The 14794-nt window shown below is 41.3% G+C and overlaps 1 non-coding gene across 1 annotated transcript; it reads right to left on the bottom strand.

Moving 5' to 3' along the window:
* Nucleotides 1-8939: 8939 nt before the first annotated feature.
* trnaq-uug (transfer RNA glutamine (anticodon UUG)) lies at nt 8940-9011 on the bottom strand. The gene has a single exon. It is a non-coding gene; the product is annotated as a tRNA-Gln (tRNA).
* Between the last annotated feature and the right edge of the window lie 5783 nt (nt 9012-14794).

The following is a 14794-nucleotide window of genomic DNA, read 5'->3' as shown; positions in this document are numbered from 1 at the left end:
AGGTGTGTCAACACAGGTAATGCATCGTCAGAGCTGCTGTCTGGCTGTATTCTCAGGCAGTATAATGAAAGCGAGAGGAAGAGGCTAACCATAAGCCTGCTTACATACTGTGGCTTGAACAGTGGCACAAGAGTAAAAGATCATCTTCCATCTACTCCTCCTGAGCTTTGGCTTTGGGCTTCAGTTGTCAGTTATATCAGCACAGCCTCAGAATGCATAAAATAGCATTGCAATTGAATGTGTTCAGGTAAGGATCCTTTCCCATCTCATCTGAAACATGTTGAAAGCATTTCCGATCAGAAGAGGAACTAGTTGCGGAAACAATGCATTTGCCCTAAATAGGCTGATATACTTGTGTGATCAAAACTGAACCACTGAAAATAAAATATCCAGTGACTTGATATGAGCGGTACCAGCACAATTTTGGATCACACTACATTCATTTTTTCAGACAGTTAGACTGGAGAAAAAACTTTTTAAACATTTTTTAAAGAGTTTTTAACAGTGATATATTTTGGTCTTCAGACTGATCATTTTTAATGACAGTTAGCCTGTTGTAATGAAGACACACACCTTAAGGACTGTGTATTTTTTGTGTCTGACCACCTCACCCCCTCTCAAACTCCAGGTCTCTGCCACACAGAGAGTCTCCCCAGTCCCTAATTCTGTGCAATAATTTATAGTGCAATAATTCACACCCTGCATTTTTATTTTTATACAGTGTGCGCTTTTGTATATAGAGTGCATTTTTTATTTATTCATTTTTTCTTTTTGTGCTGCTCCTTTAATTGTCTTTCTTTGCCTTTTTTGTTCTAGAAAGCTGACTCGAAGAGAAACGCACAAGAGCTCCAAAGTACCTGTTCTGCCCTGTACCTGTACAAATGGCAAGAAAATCTCTTGAATTGTGAATCGTGAAGAAGATTCTACAGCATAACAACTCTGATATTCAGCTGGCACTTTGCTCCTTGAGCTGGAGAAATAGCAGTAATTAAACAAAACTACGGGTTTTTTTAAAGCTCGTATACTTCCTGTATTCATTATCACATTGTTGGCATTGCCACATTGTTGACACAATATATTAGCAGATCTGCAAAAAGCACAGTTTTTAGGAACTAGAAGTTATCTTGGTGTGCGTTCAGTTAATCTGCTCAGGATGAATGCTACCACATGGGAGAATTCTGTAGATCTTTCTGGTTCCATGACACAAACACAGTGCTCTTGGCAGAAGACTTTATCCCTGCCCTGTAGTGATGGACAGACTGAGGGAAGCAGGTGGATATTTCTGCTGTTAGTGCCCACATATGTTTGCAAATGTTCTCCTTTTACCAGTATTGCTCACTAAGAAATGTAAATGCAGGGCAGAAAGAACACAGTTCCCCCAGTGAGAACCAAATTGCACTGGTAAGCATGCGAAAAGGTAATGGTAATCCTCAGCTAGAGGGAGACCAGAAGCTTTGGTTTCTCTGATGATGAATCTTAACGTGTGTTAAGGAAACAGAAGCACAAATGACAGAAGAATAATCTGCCAATGCCAGATTAACTGCATGACCACAAATGGCTGCTAGGTAGCTGGATTATTATTAGACCCGACATCGCTTTTTCTCACCGAGGAGTGTTCCAACATATTACCACAGACTTATGTATAAATACTAGACTCGTACACACATATGTTCTTCAAAGGACAGCCATACCAGTTCCTAGACTGTTTTCTAAACACACAGGACATACCTGTATGGATTTACACCTGGGGAAGGTGTTAGATTTTACCTCCACTGCACAGAACAACCCAGTTTAACCTGGTTACGGTATTGACCAGCTCACACTTTGTTCCCCACACCCAGCAAACCATCCTGTTCCAATAAAACCAGTGGCTGGTTGGCTGCTGGTTTAGTGAGTTAAGTGCTTCAGTGGTCACCTCTGATCCTGTGACTCCAGCAGACTAGCTCTTCCACCTATTGTTATGCATACCGTCCGTGACTGGGAATTTTTCTCTATGTGTGTGTCCTAAAGCTACATATAACCAGTAGCACTGATGTGTCTCCATCATGTGTGAAACTGAATATAAGGAAACTGAGAATTTTCAGATAACTCCATAGTTTTTTCAGAATTTCATAATGTTTGACATGATTTGTAGGGGTGTGTGTGTGTGTGTGTGTGTGCGTGCTTGAAAGTTTAGATTTGAAGTCATGCTGCCATAATTTGAAGTGATCTTTGCTTCACATGAACTAGCATATTTTGACCATTTTTACACATTAGAACAGCTGCAAAACAAGACTTTTTTAGCTGTTTTCTGTAAGTTTATTTAAAGTAACTTCCTTATACTGAGAAAGCAGAAACGGATGAAAGTCTTTAACCAAAGCTCTGCTGCTCTGAACACTTACTCGTCACTTGATCCTAGACTTCTGTTAGCTTCAGGCTGGAGAGCGTTGTGCGTGGGTTTGCATTTATACTGGGAGAGTCATGGAATTGGAGAAACGGCATGGGGCCAGAACAAATGACTATGATATTGATGTGGTGACAGAGAGTGTGATGACAGAAGATGTGTATGAGACCCTGAATCATCCTCCTGTACAGAGAGACAGAGGGGCAGACATCGGTGAGCTCAGTGCACAAAGACAGACAGCACTGATGATGTTTGGGACTGGAAAAAATGATATATTTGATATAATGGATCCCGCGTTTGAGCAGGGCTGTTGATATGGCATTTTGATACATTTTATTTTCGTTCTGGTGACATGTTGAGTTGCTTGAGCTGATACCGCACTGCTTGGACCGGTGAGATCAGCAGAAAATCTGTTTAAAAAGCGTATTTAGAGCTCAAGAAACAGTCTGTTGCATTTGTAAAATATTTAAACACAAATGTAATTTTCAAATACAAGTTGAAATGCAGTTTCTTGATGACCAGGTTTGTAAATCTGTAAATTTGTCAATTTTAAAAAGTCTTATTAGTCCTGTAACGTCTGTCGTGAAAGGATACTTGTGACTTGTTTGAGGCAGTAGCATTACTTCCCATGCATCTTTCTGTGTGTTGTCTACAGCAGGTTCTGTAAAGGAGAGATGGGTGGTGTTGGTGCTGCTGGCTGTGAACACTCTCTTACTGACTGTAACCCTCTCTGCTGTACTCATACGACGTGAGTTCATCTAATTTTCACACTGATACTAGGAGAGGTGAGAAGGCACAGGGAAGAAAGTTTGGGCCTCAGTACATGGGTGTAAATATTCAGGTTGTCTTCTCTCTTTTCCCAGACACTCCCAGCACTGAAACACAGCTGCAGGAGCTGAACACAGCAACTGGTGATACTGCAAAACAATTCTTCTCATACACAGTTTCATATAAAAACACTGTGATCATTCATATAAATCAGGAGCACTTTATGTGACACTTAAGGCTGTACTACACTGCATCTCACTCCACTGCATCTCTCCACACTACATCACACTGCACTGCATCACCCAGCAGTATACTTCACTGAACTGCATCTCTCCACACTACACCACACTGCACTGCATCTCCCAGCAGTATACTTCACTGAACTGCATCTCTCCACACTACATCTCACTACACTGCATCTCTCTACACTACATCTCACTCCACTGCATCTCACTCCACTGCATCTCACTCCACTGCATCTCACTCCACTGCATCTCACTCCACTGCATCTCACTCAACTGCATCTCTCCACACTACATCTCACTACACTGCATCTCTCTACACTGCATCTCACTCCACTGCATCTCACTCCACTGCATCTCACTCAACTGCATCTCACTCAACTGCATCTCACTACACTGCATCTCTCTGCACTGTATCTCATCACACTGTATCTCACTCCATTGCATCTCTCTACACTACATCACACTGCACTGCATCTCTCCACACTACATCACACTGCACTGCATCTCTCCACACTACATCACACTGCACTGCATCTCTCCACACTACATCTCACTCCACTGCATCTCACTCCACTACATCTCACTCAACTGCATCTCACTCCACTGCATCTCTCTGCACTGTATCTCATCACACTGTATCTCACTCCACTGCATCTTATTTCACTGCACCTTGCTTCATTCAATCTCAGAGAGGAGGGAGGCTACGGGAGGGGGGGGGGGTGGCGGCTGCAGTATGCAGGTGCAAATGTTCAGTTTGCCCTCTCTGTTTTCCCAGACACTCCCAGCACTGTAACACAGCCACAGGACCTGAGCACCACAACTGGTGAGACTACTCAGTCAAAACAATGCTTCTCATACACAGTTTCATATAAAAACACTGTGATCATTCATATAAATCAGGAGCACTTTATGTGACACTTCAGGCTGTACTACACTGCATCTCACTCCACTGCATCTCTCCACACTACATCTCACTACACTGCATCTCCCAGCACTATACCTGACCACACTGCATCTCACTACACTGTATCTCAACACACTACATCACACTCCACTGCATCTCTCCACACTACATCACACTGCACTGCATCACCCAGCAGTATACTTCACTGAACTGCATCTCTCCACACTACATCACACTGCACTGCATCTCCCAGCAGTATACATCACTCCACTGCATCTCTCCACACTACATCACACTGCACTGCATCACCCAGCAGTATACTTCACTCCACTGCATCTCACTCCACTGCATCTCTCCACACTACATCACACTGCACTGCATCTCCCAACAGTATACTTCACTCCACTGCATCTCATTCCACTGCATCTCTCCACACTACATCACACTGCACTGCATCTCCCCATACTACTTTAAATATGTATTTTTTTATATTTACATGTTTCTTTAAATGTATTTTCTTAGATTTACTTTGAGTTTCTGTATAACTCTGAAGACTAGAGACCTACATGTAGATTAAAACTTTTAGTAGAAAAAAAACAAAAACAAATAAACAAAAAAAAACCCCACAGACTTAAAAATGTTTTCACAGTAACTTATAATTTATTGATTATTTATTGATTAGTATTAATTAATTAATTGTGTAAACTGATATAAATATATCTGCTTAATTTGTTTAGTGACAGATGTCTAGAGGTAATGTTTTGGTGTGTGTTCACAGGCCCGGATGAAGACAAAGAGGTGTGGATTCTGCGGAATGATGTGTTCTATTTGTTCTGGAGTAGCCACGGAAACTGTTCCACTGCTGAGCAGTTCTGTGCTGAGAGAAATGCCAGACTGGCCCATTCACAGCAGACTAACAAGGTAATGTGTTTTCAGTCTCGTAATGCAAGCTGAAGATATGATCACACTCTAACATGAACACATCCAGGCTGTTTCTCCTGACCAGTCCTCAGGAGACAGGCAAAAAAAGTCCAGTGATATGACTTGTGCATGTGTGCGTGTATGTAACTGTGTGTGTGCATTTGCATGCGTGTGCATGAATGCATATATATGTTCATGTGTGTGTGTTTGTGCATGTATGTAACTGTGTGTGTGTGTGTGTGTGTGTGTGTGTGTGTGTGTTTACAGGACTGGCTGATGTCTAAGACTAGGAACAGGAAGTTTTTGGTTGACCCGACAGAGGTTTGTCATCATTGAACCTGTGAATGTTCACTCAGCTCAGTGACACATAGAGACTTCAGCCTGCCCATTTCACTTGATAGTGATTACATTATAGTGATTATACTGAATACTGAAATATTCACAAATCGATGACAAATGATTGATGATGGCTTATCCTGATAATCTAAAAATTCAAAAGTTGTCATAATTAAAGACAATTTCCTACAACCCTGCATCCAACCAACAGGTATAAAAAGCTGAGACACAGTAAACATGTTCAGTGACACCTGTGGCATTTTTAAAATCTCCTGTCTATGCCTATTTATTTACAAATCCCTTCCCACCTGTATGATTGTTTGGGATCAATTCATGTCAGCATCCTCCACAGGTGAAATGGCATTACTGGTTGTAGAACAACTATCTCCTCTCTTTACTCTGCCCACAGGCTGTGTATGATATGTTCATGAGTTCTCCGGCATGTGGGCTGTTAACCGGTGATTTGGATGACACTGCCATGATCTCTGACCCTGATGACACGCAGGGAGAGGGCTGGGTGTGTGAGTGGAGGAGAAGCCCATTCTTTGCTTACTGACTGAATGATTACACACCTAATTATGACGGACCTCAGCTTCATCAGTCAATTTTATGTTCTGGAAAACCAATGTGTCTATTTTCTCCTGTTTTTCTCCTGGAATGGCCAAATGGGCTAAAGTAGCAGTCAGTGAACCAGGGTGTGACGGTGCTGTCTGACCCAAATGCCGTCCAGTTCAGGGCTCTGTGTGTGAATGTGTGTGAGTGTGTGTGTGTGTGTGTGTGGAGGGCTGAAGGGGCAGTGAGGAGGCCAGGTGGTCGTTTGGGATCATTTCGATACTGCAGTCATCCTTACAGCTCTGGTGAGGCGCCGTAGGATGTATGCAGGAGAACAGTACAAGGAACGGTACATGATAAGGTTGGCATAGCAACAGGTGAAAAAGAGCAGTTAAAGAAAGGATGTAAAGTAAATGATTTTAAGGGAAGGGTGCTAAAGGAGGAGTGATCAAGTTCAGGTTTCAGTGTGACCTTCCACTGCCCTTACTCTGTTTACTCACACCCTAATATCAAATACACTCTCAGTGTGGCCTTCCACTGCCCTTACTCTGTTTGTTCACACCCTAATCTCAAATACACTCTCAGTGTGACCCTCCACTGCCCTTACTCTGTTTACTCACACCCTGATCTCAGATACACTCTCAGTGTGGCCTTCCACTGCCCTTACTCTGTTTATTCACACCCTAATCTCAGATACACTCTCAGTGTGACCCTCCACTGCCCTTACTCTGTTTATTCACACCCTAATCTCAGATACACTCTCAGTGTGGCCTTCCACTGCCCTTACTCTGTTTACTCACACCCTAATCTCAGATACACTCTCAGTGTGACCCTCCACTGCCCTTACTCTGTTTATTCACACCCTAATCTCAGATACACTCTCAGTGTGGCCTTCCACTGCCCTTACTCTGTTTATTCACACCCTAATCTCAGATACACTCTCAGTGTGACCTTCCACTGCCCTTACTCTGTTTACTCACACCCTAATCTCAAATACACTCTCAGTGTGACCCTCCACTGCCCTTACTCTGTTTATTCACACCCTAATCTCAGATACACTCTCAGTGTGACCCTCCACTGCCCTTACTCTGTTTATTCACACCCTAATCTCAGATACACTCTCAGTGTGACCCTCCACTGCCCTTATTCTGTTTACTCACACCCTAATCTCAAATACACTCTCAACTGTGGGAGGAAGAAATAGGACTTCATTTGATTTTGATTTGTTTTTAATTACATCTGGTTTGAATACTGATTTTTGTTACACAATTAAAAACAAGGTCATGAGGACACAGGCACATACACCTCATTTCATTTGTGTGAAATCCCCTCTCCACAAACAGTAAATATGACTTAGAAATTTTGGAACAAAAATCAGAATTTCTCTCTGAGCAGAATGTGTGAGTGGATGTAATTCAGGAGGAAATGATGTTCTGATAAAGCGGACCTTATTTTGTAATGAGCTTGCTGGTGTTTGTTCCCTCAGGAAAGAAGCTTCTCTCTGTGTGACTCATTTGTCTCAGACATGACTACTATTTCAGGACTGGATTTATGACAACCAAACTGCGCTTTTTTTTCTTTCAGACAACAAACATTTTATCACTATTATTGTCATTAAAAGGTTCCTCTCACAACAACGATAATAGTTCCACATAGATTAAAAACAGTGGAGGTACTTGATTCACTGTATTCACTGGGTCTCATTCCCCCCTCTGCTGGCAGTTTGATCTTCTGTTTTCATTTTAGTCACTTTCTTGTTCCAATAACTGTCCTGTCACTGGACTGTCCCATCCTGATATCCAGTTTACTGAACTCTGGCCTAATTTATTACTTGGATTTGATTTGTATTTTGGAAAGTTTGTTTCAAAAATAAAACAACCGTGTGCATGGATCCTCAGTCTGTTTCATTACAGAATACCTCAACTCAGATAGATCCAGCGGAGCTACTTAATCTGATAAGTGAGCGGATAACTGAATTGGAGCCAATGATGCAAACAACACATCCACTGGCTGCTGCAGCTAATCTGGAACCGATTCTATCTCCACTCGGCCCCACAAGATCAGCCCTTTCGGTTGTTACCATCTCGGTTCCAGACAAATATGACGGAAATCCCAAGAAGTGTAAGGGCTTCTTAATGCAATGTTCATTACAGATGAGAATTTAGAACTTCGGCCACTGAAAGTAGATGAGCGAGCTTGCGCCATTCACTGTGTACCATCACAGACACAGTTCCAACCTCCAATCAGAACTGGCATGCAGAGGATATGTAAGGAATCTAAATCAATTCACTCACACGTCTATTGCAACTGACAACCTTCTGAAGGACCAACGTAGAGCACAACCCTTTAACTCGGTTACACACCAGTCATCATCTTCTACATCAAAGCCTGAACTCCAGCAGCTAGGTCAAACACCACTCTTTCCTGAGGAGTGTCAGAGACATTACCGGCTACACCTGTGTCTATATTGTGGCAGTGCTGATAATCAATGACAATGCCCCATGCCTCATTGTATAATCACTGTATGCAATCTTGACCAAACAACAAATCTAATCCCAATTTCTTTTGTATTATTCATTAGCGGTAATCCAGCAAGAGGTCAGCTGTGTCAGCCTGAGACAGTTCAGTAAACTAACCAATGTCCCCCTTGAAGATTACTCACACCAGCAGTACTCCTGCATGAACTTTGAGATTCGTCTCCCCCTGTCTGACACTTATGGGTTTGTTTTGACCATGTGTTGTCTGTTTATTTGTTGTCATGTTTAGAAGTCCAATAAAGACAGGCCAATAGCAAGCACCAGATCAAACCAACATGGAAAGTGTCTGCCCAAGGTTCCACCGAGATTTGAACTCGGATCACTGGATTCAAAGTCCAGAGTGCTAACCATTACACCATGGAACCACACACACAAACCCTGGACCACGGGCTCCTCACATGGCGCAAGCACAGGCCTCAATGACCATAGTCAGCCACACACTTGGTCGGCCAGGGAGAGAAAAGCAACTGACCAACTGAGCTAACTGGCCTCACGGCCTGCCTTTCTAAGCCTCAAAAAAAGGCGCGTGTGGGAGAGTATTGGACATGGGAGAGTACTGCATTTTGGTCGGTTTTGCAGGCTGGAAATGCAGTGTTGTCAATAGCTTGTGTATCCCTTGCTGTGCGAGAGCGGGTGTGGGTGTTTGGAAAGTGTCAAACCTACTAAACAAGGGCGCTAATGGCCTCATCCAGCAACTGCCCCTTGGGCCGTTATGAGTTTCACGCCGTTCCTAGCTCCCTTTAATATAGTGGATGTTGGAGAGGGCACTGCTTTCAATAGCTTGTGTATCCCTTGCAGTTTGCAATGGTTCAGTTTCAACTACAAAGTCCTCTGTACACTTTGACATTACTATCCTACAACCAATATGGATATTTTGGTTATATTTATATTTTGGTGGATATTTTAGTCAGGAGAGGGTATGTCTGTTAAACTCAGGGAGATGGGTATGAGCTGATGTTGCTTTTTTCGTGAAAGTATCGTCAATTTGAGCAGGGCTTCCGCTGAGCAGGGCTCATTGCTCCCGGGGAAATGACACCAAATCCATGTGGAATCTGAATTTCCCCCACATTTCATACCTTAGAGATAATCTTTGATTTTTTTTGAATGCTGTATTTTGCTGTACCTTCATTTAGGTACCATATCAAAAAACGGGTGTCACCCAGCTCAATGTCACCCAACTCAAGGTATTTAAGATTGGATGGTTATGACGTAATCATATGGTTGGTTATGATATTTAAGTGAATGGTTAAAGATCCGTCTGTTTTGGGTTTTTTTTTCTATTTTTGAGAAATAGTTCTTTGATCTGAAGGATTCAAGATCTTAGGGGTTAAAGTCTAGTTGGTGGAGTGTTGGTGTGACAAGAGAAAGAAGCAGTCATGGGTAGACTGTACTGAAATTACAGTACAGTTACAGTAAAGAAAACAAATAACAGCATTTAAGAAAAGACATCAGTGGTAATATGGCTGTCCAAGTATACTCTTGTTGACATAACTGACATCCAGTCTCAGAGGGAAGGGCACACAGTATATAAGCATTCTGAAATATCAAAATTAAATTAGATGTATCTAAATTCTAAAGTATAACTAATGATTGAGTTGAGTTGAGTTGATCTTTAAAGTATATCTAATGATTGAGTTGAGTTGATCTTTAAAGTATATCTAATGATTGAGTTGAGTTGATCTTTAAAGTATATCTAATTGAAATTGAGTTGACATTTTCAGTTGGGCAAGAGTAAGAGCTTCCCTAGAATCCAGCTACCCAACATTCAAATTAGTGCTACTTAGTGCTGCCCCCTAATGGCACTGATCCCACTGCTGCCAGCAAATGTCATAAGAATACTGGGACTCATGGCTACGGGAGGTGATAGGAAAGGACCAGGTGATGCTCTGGTGTCTGTTTATCCAAGCAGGTGACCAGGGTTACAACGATCATACTTCCATGTCTGTGTGAAGGTGTATGTGTGTGTATATATGTAAGTATGTATGGTTGTGGGGGTGTTGTTATTTATATATTCTATAAATATATATGTTTTGTAAATAAAATAAACCCAGAGATGCACTGAAACAAGGAATAATAAAAATGATTGGCCTCCCCACCCCCAGCCTCCCAGATCTCAACAGCAAATCCACCCAACGTAAAGCACGTTCCATCATTACACACGATCCCAAGCACCCACTCCATCCATTCTGCACACTGCTTCCATCAGGTCGTCCCTCTGTGTCCACGGATGCTTAGGTCCCTTATATCACATAGTGCAGTATTTGCACATAACCTACGCACATCCTCCCCTATACTTTAACTCATCTCTAGATGACTTATAATCCCTAATACAATGTAAACGCTGTAAATGGTTGTTATACTGTATTGTTTTGGGAATAATGACATGAAAAAAAAAGTCTGTACATGTTCAGTACAGACGCAACCATCGTAGGCCTCACTACTACTAGTACATGCACGTCAACAACAACGTGACATTGTCTTTCTTTCAATACTTACGTGACATTTTCTGTCTTTCAATACTTACTTGCTTTCATTTAATGACCTAAAAGAGAAATACATAGAATAAAACACAGGATATTTAGAATAGAAGTACATATATAAAATATATTCATAGATAGAGAAAATATAAATGTTTTAAAACACAAGTAGCGAACAGTGCTCAGACGAGTGTTGGATAGAGATGGAGGATCTGTGGAACTGCAGGAGGCTACAGCAGTGTATGCCCACCCATCACTTCATTCACCTGGATTCAGCGTAGTGCTCACCGCACGGCAAAGTCAAGTTTTGCTTCTTGGAATTTTTTTTTCCGAATATTTTCTTAAAGAGGGCAGGCTGCGTATATGTATGGATGTGTAGCTGTGGATGTATGCTGTACAAATGTATCTACGTTGTATGTATTTTGTGTTTACGTGTCACGTATAGGGTACATCCTGTTTACGTAACTATGTGTTTATGTGAGGCTACAAACTGTGGCAACAAATTTCCTCATAAAAGGACAATAAAGAATCTAAGATAATAATGACGTGTTAATGCTAACATTTGTGAAGCACACGCTCCTGTTCTCTCACCTAAAGATTTGCCAAGTGAAGAACTGCGACTAATTTTTATCAGACTACATGAATGTGGAAAAAATCAGAGATGGTTTCATTTGCGTGGATGTGTGAACAGCACACTGACTTGGCACGGTTATCACAGTGTGTTTCAGAAGGCATGGCTCACTGAACAAACACATCTCACATAGAGTGGAATGGTCAGTAGACCCTGTGTGGCCATTCTCTTTGCAACTTAAGACTTTGATTTCACTAATTGTTTCATTTACAACACATTATTGAAAAGACACTGAGTCATGTGCGGGAGCTAGCGAGACAAAAGCCTGGTGTGGCAGCTGGATTACCCCCTCAACCTATACATCAAAAACGAAGCTTAGAACCTGTAGTCTTTAGCTGTATGTGATAATTTCCTCCATTTAAAAAAACTCAGTCGAAAGTTATTTCATTTGCTACATATTATTGAAAAGTGCTATATTCTGCAGTCACCCCCAGCGCAAATTACTGTTGCAAAGTAGGAATTCATGTTTCCCTAGCAAACTGCAGTAACGCTAACACAAAAAGAATCACGAACGCAGCATCACTGGAATTTAAGATTATTCCATTAAGCTGAAGGAGATTTTCCTATATAACTTTCCTGTAAGTAGTTTCTATTTCCAATGCAAAACAGAATCTTCTGATTTATAAAAAAAAAGTTTCAGTTTCTGATTGCTCATGTCCCCCAATTAACTAAGTTTAGTTAAAAATAAAAATAAAAGAGAGAGAGAGAGAGAGGAAAAGTACAGTATGAGGGTGTGGAAATATATTTCATCATTAATTATATGTCAATATTAGATCAAGATGATGCTTTGAAGGCACAAAAATCACTTTAAAAGGTTATGTTAGGTTAGAAAATACAACATTTGCATGATTTAGTGTGACTTCCGGGATAAACCACTCACATTGCAAACAGATAATGTTGACAACTGCAGACTAATGCAGCCTATTCTCCCACATTTCCTGTTAATGATCTAACGTCACCCCGACCTTACGGTGGCGCAATGAAGGAGTGAATCAGTCAATCAGCATTAGCCCACACAATAGCCAACAGTTCAGGCAATGTGAGTTTGCTGTCCTGGACATATGGACATTATTTTTCCCTCAAGATCAAGGGCAAAAATATACTGGTGAGTTGTAGTCTATGTGCAGGTGTGAGAACTTTATACACATCAAAGATCAGTAATTCTAATCTTCTGGAGCACCTGGTAAAACAACACTCCTCTACATAGCTAATCACGAAAGACCCCGGTGTTAGCGCCACTGACCAAGGAGCCAGTCCATCCAAACAGCCAAGGCTTGACTGGCTTGATATGCACTAATAAGAGAATTGAAGCAAACATTTGGAGTTAAAGTTACTTTCCCTAGTAACTAATTACTCTTATATGCAGCAACTGGTAAAGTAATTGAATTACTTTTGAAAGAAGTAACTAGTAATTGTAACTAATTACTCATTTTCAGTAATTTGCACAACACTGCTTATCACGGTCTCTACCTCAGACTGACTGGATCACTTTACTTGGTTTCTTCATAAAGACAAATTATTGTGTTACTGAAACTGAGAAAAGACGGCAGACAAGCAGAAGATTACTCCCTCACTCAGTAAATCAAAAACAAATTTATAAACAGAGTGATAGAATTTCTTTTACTTTATGTTTTAGGAACAATTAAAAAATCAGGTAAGTTTTCTTTTATTTTTATTTCTGTTTTATCTGTTTGGTTGTTGGTCAAAGTCTTGCCTTGTTCTACTTTGAAGAATACTCGTGAAAATCCTGTACATGTCCACTAACTCTTTTCAGATAAAAATGCATAAAATCTTTATTAATCTTTTGATGAGGATGTGATGCTCATGATCAAACATTTTTTTAAATTCCTCAAGAGTAAATCTCATCATCGGCTTCAAGTTGAACGACAGTTGTGTTCTCTAGCAGTGTACTAACACTCTCAAAACAAACTGATGACACTGCTCATTCATTTACTGATTCAGAATAAAGAGGGAGGGTGAAGAATGGATGCATGATGAAGAGAGAGCGTGAAGATCCAAGGACAGGAGTGGGGCAGGGAAAGAGAGGATTTGAGGAGTAGTCGTGAGGTGGTCTCTCAGGTGCTGGGGGCCAGTTACACAGTGTCCAGTCTGGACATAAGCTGGTCACTATGATGTTCTAAAAGGTTCCACACTCTAGCAGCCAGAGTCTGGGAGTTACAGTAGACACTGGCATCCATCGTAAAAATACTCTGTAAAAATATGTACATCTCTCCCTGGCAATGCAGACACAAAAGAAAACAGGTTAAAACGCCCTTTCCTAGACCTCAAAGATGGCACTGATACGTCAGTAATCAGTGTCTCTGGTTTTACATGCTGTAGATGACTCAGGGGATTCTTACCTGCACTGTTTGCATAAATCTATCTGCCCTGTGCTGCCACACACCATTTACAGGCATGACACACAACAGAGTCAGCATCAGCTGACTTAAAAATCCACCCTCCGTCTGAGAAAGAGTGAAAAAACACAGATATTTACCGTTTGTGACTCCAGAAAACAAGAATTAGTATAGAATTGAGGTACAGTAGAGACAACACATCTCACTGCCATGTGAGATTACGTACAGTTGTCAGTAGAAGTCTTCTTAATCCTAAAATACCAAATAGGACCAGTTCAAACACCACATCGAGAACATTGAAGTGAAAGATCTGGAAAACCGGGAAAAATGACCAACAAGTGACACACGTTAGAAAATGTCCACATGGGGAATTAAACGAAATGAAATCAGTGTCTATGAAAGCTTAGAGAATGTTCATAGAGATACCCTGATATCTGCCAGCTCAGCTTGTATCGCTCTGTGATTGGCTAAAGTCTGGACACAGAGCATGAGCCTGTCGTACATCTGCTGGAATTGCCGTTGGTCCTGAGGACGGTAACAGAAAGCAAACAAAAGTTACAGTAAACACAGGCTTCAAAACACAGGTCGGCCCTAAACCACTGGTTAGAAAATCCAGTCATGAGGATTCACTGGACAGAAATTCTTGGCTCTAATCACTAACACACTTCATACCACTCATTTAC

Source organism: Chanos chanos, chromosome 15 (assembly GCF_902362185.1).
Source record: "Chanos chanos chromosome 15, fChaCha1.1, whole genome shotgun sequence".
NCBI lineage: Eukaryota > Metazoa > Chordata > Actinopteri > Gonorynchiformes > Chanidae > Chanos > Chanos chanos.
This window is presented reverse-complemented; position numbering and strand designations above follow the sequence as displayed.